The sequence below is a fragment of the Drosophila novamexicana genome, unplaced genomic scaffold (genome assembly GCF_003285875.2).
Source record: "Drosophila novamexicana strain 15010-1031.04,08,12 unplaced genomic scaffold, DnovRS2.1 tig00000434-arrow-pilon, whole genome shotgun sequence".
NCBI classification, from domain to species: Eukaryota; Metazoa; Arthropoda; class Insecta; order Diptera; family Drosophilidae; genus Drosophila; species Drosophila novamexicana.
The window spans coordinates 3381731-3390612 of NW_020824802.1; positions in this window are offsets into that span (position 1 = coordinate 3381731).

Genomic DNA, 8882 nt, shown 5'->3' on the forward strand with positions numbered 1-8882 from the left:
TGAAAGCGTTTCTCAGAGAACAGCAATGCAATAAAAAGTAGGAAAAGGAAGAAGTACATATCTAAATAAAATTTTTTGAGCGACTTTGATCTTTAGCTACAAAATCCGTCAGTCCGTTTTTGCTGCTAAGTACTTTTCGAAAACACTACGTTTCAGACTTTCAGTATTATCACTAACCATAGACATATCAAATTGGTTTTTATCGGATAACGATAAATCGCAACGAGGGAACCCCGAGGGTGCCTGCGACCATTTTAGTGTGCCCAGACAGAGTAATGGTCGCAGGAACCCTCGGGGTTCCCTCATTGCGATTTAGTGTTATCCGATAAAAAGCCAATTTTGTATGTCTATACATTGTATGGTTTGGTTAGTGATATTATTCAACATATCGAAATTTGATCTTGTATGTACATTTTTGTACACAAGTGGCTTCTGTGTCCCTTCGTTATAACAAACTCATGTATTTTACAAAAAAGCTTTGTAACAAATATACCTTATGTAACAGCGACAAGACTGTTACCTAATTTGTTATTTCAGATGATGTAAAAGTCTTTCTGCAGGAATAAAATCAAGCTGCACGCATAACGGTGGAAAAATTTTATTATGATTATTCAAGGAAATATCATCTTTAAAAATATATGTTCCACCTGAAATATTTACAAACTACTGTAGTAAAGAGATTTGGTAGGAAGATTTAATAAATGAAGAATACAATAAATTATAAAATTCTGATTCCGATTTTTTCAAACCTGTATCTATGTTTCATTTGATATATGTACCAATTTTGGTATATATAAATGAACAGGTTTGCTATGTTGCAGCATAAATTGCTAGTGTGCTAAATCATAACGTAAAATGTATTAAGTGCAAACATAATGCTGGAATTATAAATGGCAAACAAGTTTTCCAAACACAAATACCCCTACACGCAGTTGTCCATTTAATGGAAACAAAAAATTGCTTTGCCCCAAAGAGCCAGCTAGGCCCACCCAAGATAATTCCCAGGCCAGAGACCCTACGCGTGGCCAGGCCTACGGCGACCCAAGCAAGATCTAGCAGCAAGCCCCAAAGGGCAGAGCTCCAACAGGCGAAGAAGAAAAAAACCGAGTGAATCCGTTGAAAGAGCGTTTTACCACCCCAGTCTAGAGGCGGGAACTAGGGTTCAAGAAGCTGTCCAACTCTGGGTCCCCTCTGAATTGTTTAAAAATATGAGAGAGATAGACAACTGTATAATTAAGATACATTTTTTTGGCATTTTGCCCAATTTTAAATTTAACAAAAAAAAAAAAATGAATTCTTTCCGTAGCCCTTAGCGACCCAAAAGCTTTTTAGGTAGGCTAGGTGTAATTAAGTGATTTAATTCATATACATTCTTATATATGTCGCATCGTTATTATTATTTTAATATTACCATTTTATTATTATTATTTTCATTTGTTCAATTAAATTCATTACCATTTAACTACGACCCTTTAATCTAATGGAGCATAACTAATAAAAGAAGTCCAAAAGAGACGATATTGAGCGTTTTATCTATGCCATTACCTATCCTCTTCCTAGTTTCTTCTTCTGTCTCAAAATAACACGTGGTTTTGCGAGCCCAACAGAGTTGTCTGTTTTGCGTAGCCTCGCATTAGAGCGAGAAAAATATAGCCTTTGACTTGGAGACGTCGGCCAATACTGTATGTATTGTGTGAGCAGAATTGTGAAATGTCAGTTAGTCGAAAATTAAAGCTGAAGCAAATGATGTTAATGCCGAGGAAACGTTAGGCTGGCGCCACGATGGTGGAAACGCAGGAGGATGAGCTGGTAGAAAACCATGCTACGACATCAGAAGTGGGATCACCTTCAAACCAAGCCATTTCCGACGATCGTTTGTGCACACTCTTGGAGACGCTGCATCGCAATCGCAGTCAATGCCAGGAGAAAAAAAAGGCAGTTGTACTACCAACGTTTAATCCCGACTCTGTTGGTGTTGTGCAGCTGTTTGGTGCTCCACGGTCGACCTCATTGTATCAGAAAACCCTTTGGATGGCAGTGCTTTGCTCATTTTGTTAGGCAAATCCCTGGAAGGCAGCGCTTCTAACTGGCTGCCACAGATTTGTTTCTCTTCAATGACATGAGACGAGCTTAAGGAATTGCTTTTGCAACAATTCGAAGGCAATGAAACTCCATCAGCTACTGTCTTTAATATTCACAATAGTAGTCCAAAAGACAGCGAGTGCATTTCTTTGTATGGAAGTTGATTAATGACGACACTTATGGCAAAATGGAGGTCAAGGACTACTGAACAAATCTCCATATCCGTTGTTCAAGCGCATGGCGCCCAAGTCGATACCAAACTGCAACGTACGGTTTTTACAGCCAACATTAAAACACGTACCGAATTGCAAAACGAGCTGCGGGTAAAAAGAAAGAGCGTCCTGTTAAGGAAAACTCTGCAAGCAAAAGACAGCGTATGCACGCACCCGTAAGATGTTAGTTTTGCTGAAAAATTGATACAAATTTGCTGACTGCCGTTCGAGAAAAAAACAACACTAAGCCCCAAGCAAGGATCTTATCCAAAGTCTATCCGTTCATCTGAAGGATGACACACACTTGTTACAAGTGTGGAGCTCCTGGACATATCGCTTCGGGTTGTATTGGACGACGGGAATCAGTAGTTTTAAAAGGTATTGGAAGCAATGCAGTAACAACACTTTACAAATTATGTCAAATGTCATTATCAGTGGATATTCTTTTGATGTTATTTTTTATGTATTTCTTAACAGTTAAATTGATTATGATATAATTGGCCGGGAAGTTTTAACTCCGAATTTTGGCGTAAACATAAAACTTAATACGAATTTATAAGACAAAAATTGTGTGCTTTGAATATTCGTGCCAATCTTGCCAGTATTGATACCGAGTTGTGTGGTGAAGATAAGTCTAGTTTATTAGACATTTTAGGTGAATTTTCAATCGCATTTATAGACGGGTTTCCGAAAAGCCAAGTCACCACTGGTGAGCTGGAAATACGCTTGATTGATCCTAATAAGACTGTGCAAAGGCGACTAAGCCGATATGGCTTAGTATCGACGAAAAGGAAATCGTAAGAGACAAAATTAGGGAATTGTTGGCCTCAAATATTATCCACCGCAGCTGTTCCCCTTTTGCCAGCCCAATGCTGCTCGTTAAAAAAGAAAAATGGCTCGGATAGACGTTGCGAATTAAATGCAAATATCGTATCCGAAAGATATCCTTTACCGCTAATTAGTTGTCAAATCTCTACATTACGGGCGCACAATACATTTCGTGTCTGGATATGACAAGCGGTTTCCACCAAATTCCTATTCACCCATTTTCGCTTAAGCGAACCGCAAGTATTTAACCATGCCTTTCGGGTTAAAGAACGCGCCCTCTGTCTTGCCCATTCATATGTCGTTGTGTATTATTATGACTACTTCACAAACAAAAGCAGTGCCACTTTCGAGGTTGCAGACAGTACTGCAAACTTTATTTGACGCGAGTTTTTTATTCAACGTTGCAAAATGTTCGTTCCTAAAATCAAGTGATGATTATCTTGGGTTTCAAGTCAAGGATGGGGAAATTCGTCCGAACCCAAGAAAAATACAGGCATTGCGCAATATACCTCCTCCACAATCGGTTACCCAAGTAAGGCAATTCATAGGTCTAGCGTCATATAATAGACAATTTGTTCCTAAGTACTTTGAAAAAATGAAACCGTTGTATAACCTCACCTGCAAAAATAAAATTTTACAGTGGAAACCCGAGCATGAGCAAATACGTCAAACTGTTTTAACAGCACTGACCGACGAGCCTGTACTTGTAATATTTGACCCCTAGTATCCTATCGAACTGTACACGGTTGCCAGTATCGATGGATATGGAGCTATACTTCTTCATAAAATTGAAAACAAGCCTCGTGTCATCGAGTATTTTAGCAAGCAAACATCCTCCACAGACTCTCGATACCATTCTTACGCCGACATTTCACTGTATTTACCGATTGCAATTCCCTGAAAGCCACGAGAAATAAAATTTTACTCACAGCAAGAGTCCATCGGTGGTGGGGTAACATGCAGTCGTTTGATTTTGATATTCAGTAAAGACCGTCAGCAAAAATGGCTCACGTTGATTTCCTCTCACGTAGTCTGGAACCAACTGAAATGCCAACCCATGCTCATAAAAATCCAAAATATAAGCGTGTTTTATTGCCTGATATAACAGACAATTGGCTCCTTACCGAGCAACAAAAAGATTCAGAGACGTCGTCAATTATTTCAAAAATCCATAATAATGAACTTGGAGAGAGTGTGGCAAAAACTTACAAATTACGTTCGAAATTGCTTTTTCGTAAAATCCAAAGAAACGGTAAAACTTGATGTCTTCCAGTTGTCCCTAGGTCCTTTAGGTGGTCTGTAGTGAATCATGTCCATCGAGCAATTGGAAATCTTGGTTGCGAAAAAACTTTGGACAAAATGTACGAATTTTATTGTTATGAGCATATGGCAAAGTACGTTAGTAAATTCATAGATAATTGCATAACTTGCAAACTGACAAAGCCTTCATTTGGAAAGTTGCCAATCGAACTTCACCCCATACCGAAGGTAGACATTCCATGGTATACGATTCATGTGGAGATCACTGGTAAATTAAGCCGTAAAAAGGATCAAAAGGAGTTCAAATAGAAGCATTTAATAAATTTGTTTACCTTTACCACACCATTATATTAATAGCGATCGTTTTATGGACGCTGTAAGGTCAGCAATATCGGTATTTGGCGACCTCACTACCATTTAAGTACGACCTCTAATGAGCTGTAGCATCGCTAATTAAAGAAGTCCAAAAGGTAGAGAGAAAGAGAAGAGAGAAAAGAGACTCGGAGACGTCAGCCTATACTGGTTGTATTGTGTGAGCAGAATTGTGATATGGCAGTTAGGCGAAAATTGAAGCTGAAGCAAATGATGTCAATGCCAAAAAACGTAAGGCTGGCGCCACGATGGTGGAAACGCAGGAGGATGAGCTGGTACAAAACCATGCTACGACTTAGAAAAGAACTTTGACACCAGCATGCGTGCACCAAGTGTCCAAGCTAAGAACGGTCACGAGGCGCCAAGTCAGCATTCTGTCAATGTCGCTGCCCCGGACCATGGACTACGTGGGATAGCTTTTAGTTATCATAAGTTCAGTTTATATGGTACGATCAACAGGCACAGTTGCCCAATAAATAACAAGTAAGAGGTTCTAGTCGGGAGCTCCCGACTAGGGGATACCCTGAACCCTCTTCTTCCAACATCAAATGCACATATGTATATATATATATATATTCTATTTTAGAATATATATATATATGTTTGGTGGCTCTAGCTCTTATTATTTACTAAAATTGCCCAAAAAACAGGATATCGATAACGATTTTTATCGATTGCTTGGAAACTGAGTAAGTTATCGATTATCGGAAACAAACTCGATCTGCGCAGGCCTACACCTACATCTATAATTTCAAGTCTCTAGCTCTTATAGGCTCTGAGATCCTTGCGTTCATACAGACAGACGGACAGACAGACAGACGAACATAACTAGATCGACTCGGCTATTGGTGCTGATCAAGAATATATATACTTTATGGGGTCGGAGATGCTTCATTCTGTCAGTTACATACATTTGGATTTTGCACAAATACCATATACCCTTTTAAACATTTTTAATGGGTTCAGGTGTGTCCAAACGCCGTTTTAAAAAAATATAATTCAAGTCGCAAGCTAACGCTGCAACGAAACACATCAAACAAAATAAAAAACAAAACCCCAACACTGGGGCCAAAACCCTAGGAGTTGAGCGAGTAAATTGAATTAAAATAATTCAAAAATTCCACGCTGTTTAGAATAATTCAACTCGCTCACAATCGAGACACAGATAGTGAAATCTAACGACCCCCGCAACCGCTTATTGCCAGTACAGGGAAATTTTAACAACAAAATGTTCATGTAAGTGAGACGTTCATCCCGTTTGTAAAACATAATAAATTTGAAAGCAAACAAGTGTTGTCCAGAGTGGCTTTACAAAAATAAAACAATAAGTTGCGAAAATCTGATTCTGTTATTTTTATTAAAATTATTATGCATACATAAAAGTTCCGTTATCCTTACTCAAGAATTAACATATAGGAATAGAGTTGGTACAGATAGTGCTAGTGACGAAAAATTGTTACCGAGTTACAATGAAAATTTATCAAAAATCCAATAACAACAAACAGTGAATACATGAATAACGAACAGCTTATTCTAATGATAGAGTCTGCCGTAAATGGAGCACTACTGCACCCAAAAAAAAATTTTGAAGGAAAATTAAGAGTGTTAAATAAACAAATGCATACCGAGAGAATACAAAATGCACCAGACATAGTAGTGTACGAACCAGCCAAAATTGTAGGGGAGGTTATTTGTAATGAACCCTTAGAAATTGTAAAGTCTATACCACAATTTGATGGCAACCAAGAAAATTAATTCTCTTGGTGACAGGCTGCAATTACAGCATACGGCATTTTTAGACCTTATGACGGTAGCTCCCGACATTACCAAGCGGCTACAATTATTCGCAACAAAAATGGAGGTTATGCAGACGCAACCCTAGCGTCAATGAAAACTGTGTTACATTTTAACGCAATTATTGCCCGCTTAGATTTCACTTACGCAGACAAAACTTCGATTCGTGTTATCCAGCAACTGTTGGATACAATAAGGCAAGGTGACCTGCCTTTGCTAAATTACTACGACGAAATTGAAATAAAACGTACGCTACTGTCAAATAAAACACTAATGACCCACGATGTAGCAGCCGCAACAGTCCTTAAAAAGTCTCTCCCGCTCAACCGCGAGATCTGCCATCCGCCCTGGATTTGGCCTAAGGGGCAGAAGTAAGCAATGACAGGTATATGTTCGCAGCTAATTATGCCAGGCATATTGAGGACAAGTCGGAAAAGCCCGACCGTCAACGCCAGGGGTGGCGGCAAGGTAACTCAAGCGGCTCACAAAGTAGTTCGTCAGGTGGCCCCCAGAGAAATTCGCACAACGGTCAACATAAAGATAACAACCAGCTATCAGGGTGAAAATCCCCATTACACCAAGAGTCAGGGTGGTAGAAACCAGGCTCAGCACAATAATTAATCAAATAGCTCGAAGAGAATTAGCACCCAAAGACAACAGAACCAGGCCCATAGCCAATGGAAGTAGACTCTTCGTCGCGCTCTAGACAACAAACAGGTCATAGAGGAACCAAGGGTTCTCAAGAACAGTCCATGCGAAGCCATCAGAAGGTTAACTACACAACTATGATCAAAATAATGAGACCAAGGTACAGTCTGAATCAGCAGCGGTCGACGAAGATTTGTCCGATGCAGAAAGTCATATTTTTTCATCTTGCAGAGCCTAAATGATTTCGACGGTATCATTGGGCTCGACCTACTAAAACAAGTCAATGCGAAAATTGAGTTAACACAAAACATAATCGAACACGGTTCGGAACCAATTTTGTTTACGAAGTGTCAAAATGTGAACTTTATAAACATCGACGACACGGACGTACCGCACATCGTAATGGAAGATTTAAACAAAATGATCAAACAAAGGTCAAAGGCCTTCGCGGACCCAAACGAGTCCCTACCTTTTAACATTAACACGATAGCTACCATACGAACTCATGGAGAGCCCGTCTATTCCAAACTTTCCCCTTACCCAATGGGCCTTGCAGACTTTGTCAATGATGGCATAATTTGACCGTCCAGATCCCGTTACAATTACCCAATATGGTTAAACGGCAAAAAAGGTGTCGACCAGTTAGGACACAAGAAAAAATGACTGGTATTAAATTTTCGAAAGCTAAACCAGGAGACTATTGACGATAAATACCCTATACCTTCGATTACAAAAATACTGTCAAACATAGGGAAAGCCCAGTACCTCACGACTCTCGATATAAAATCAGGTTTCCACCAAATAGAACTGGCGGACAAAGACCGTGAAAATAACGCTTTTTCGGTAAACAACGGGAAGTATGAATTTTGCAGACTGTCTTTTGGTCTCAAAAACGTCCCCAGCATATTCCAACAAATAGGGAAAACTTGTTATGCTTACGTCGACGACGTAATAATATTTTCTACAAGTAAAGAGGACTATGTTAGAGACATTGACAAAGTCCTTAAAACATTGTATGAAGCAGGCATGAAAGTGTCTCAAGAAAAATCCAAGTTTTTTAAAACAAGCGTGGAGTACTTGGGATTCGTCGTGTCAACGGGTGGTATCACTTTTTAATCTAAAAAAGTGCAGGCTATACAAGATTTTTTAGCCCCCTTCTATATAGTTTAATCTCAGATCAGTTTTAGGATTATCAAGTTACTACAGATGTTTCTTTGCTACGATCGCAAGACCTTTAACAGACATCTTAAAGGGCGCAAATGGCAAAATGGGTGCTAATCACTCAAAAAAGGTCAAGCTCGACTTGACAACAGATCAATTAAAAGCGTTTAATAAATTGAAATACAATACTATAGTCAAAGAACGTCATGCTTGTATACCCTGATTTTAGGCAACCCTTTGACTTAACTACAGACGGTTCGGGGCATGGCTTAGGGGCCGTTCTGTCGCAAAATAAGCGTCCAATTACCATGATCTCGCGTACGCTACGCGGAAATGAGGTAACAACGGCAACAAACGAGAGAGAACTCCTCGCTATTGTATGGGCGTTCAAGAATTTACGCAATTACCTCAACGGTTTCAGAAAATAAAATATTTTTATTGATCACCAACCGTTAACAAGATCTATGAAAACCCCAAACCCTAGGCTAAAAAGATGGAAAGCGTTTGTGGATGAAAACAACGCAC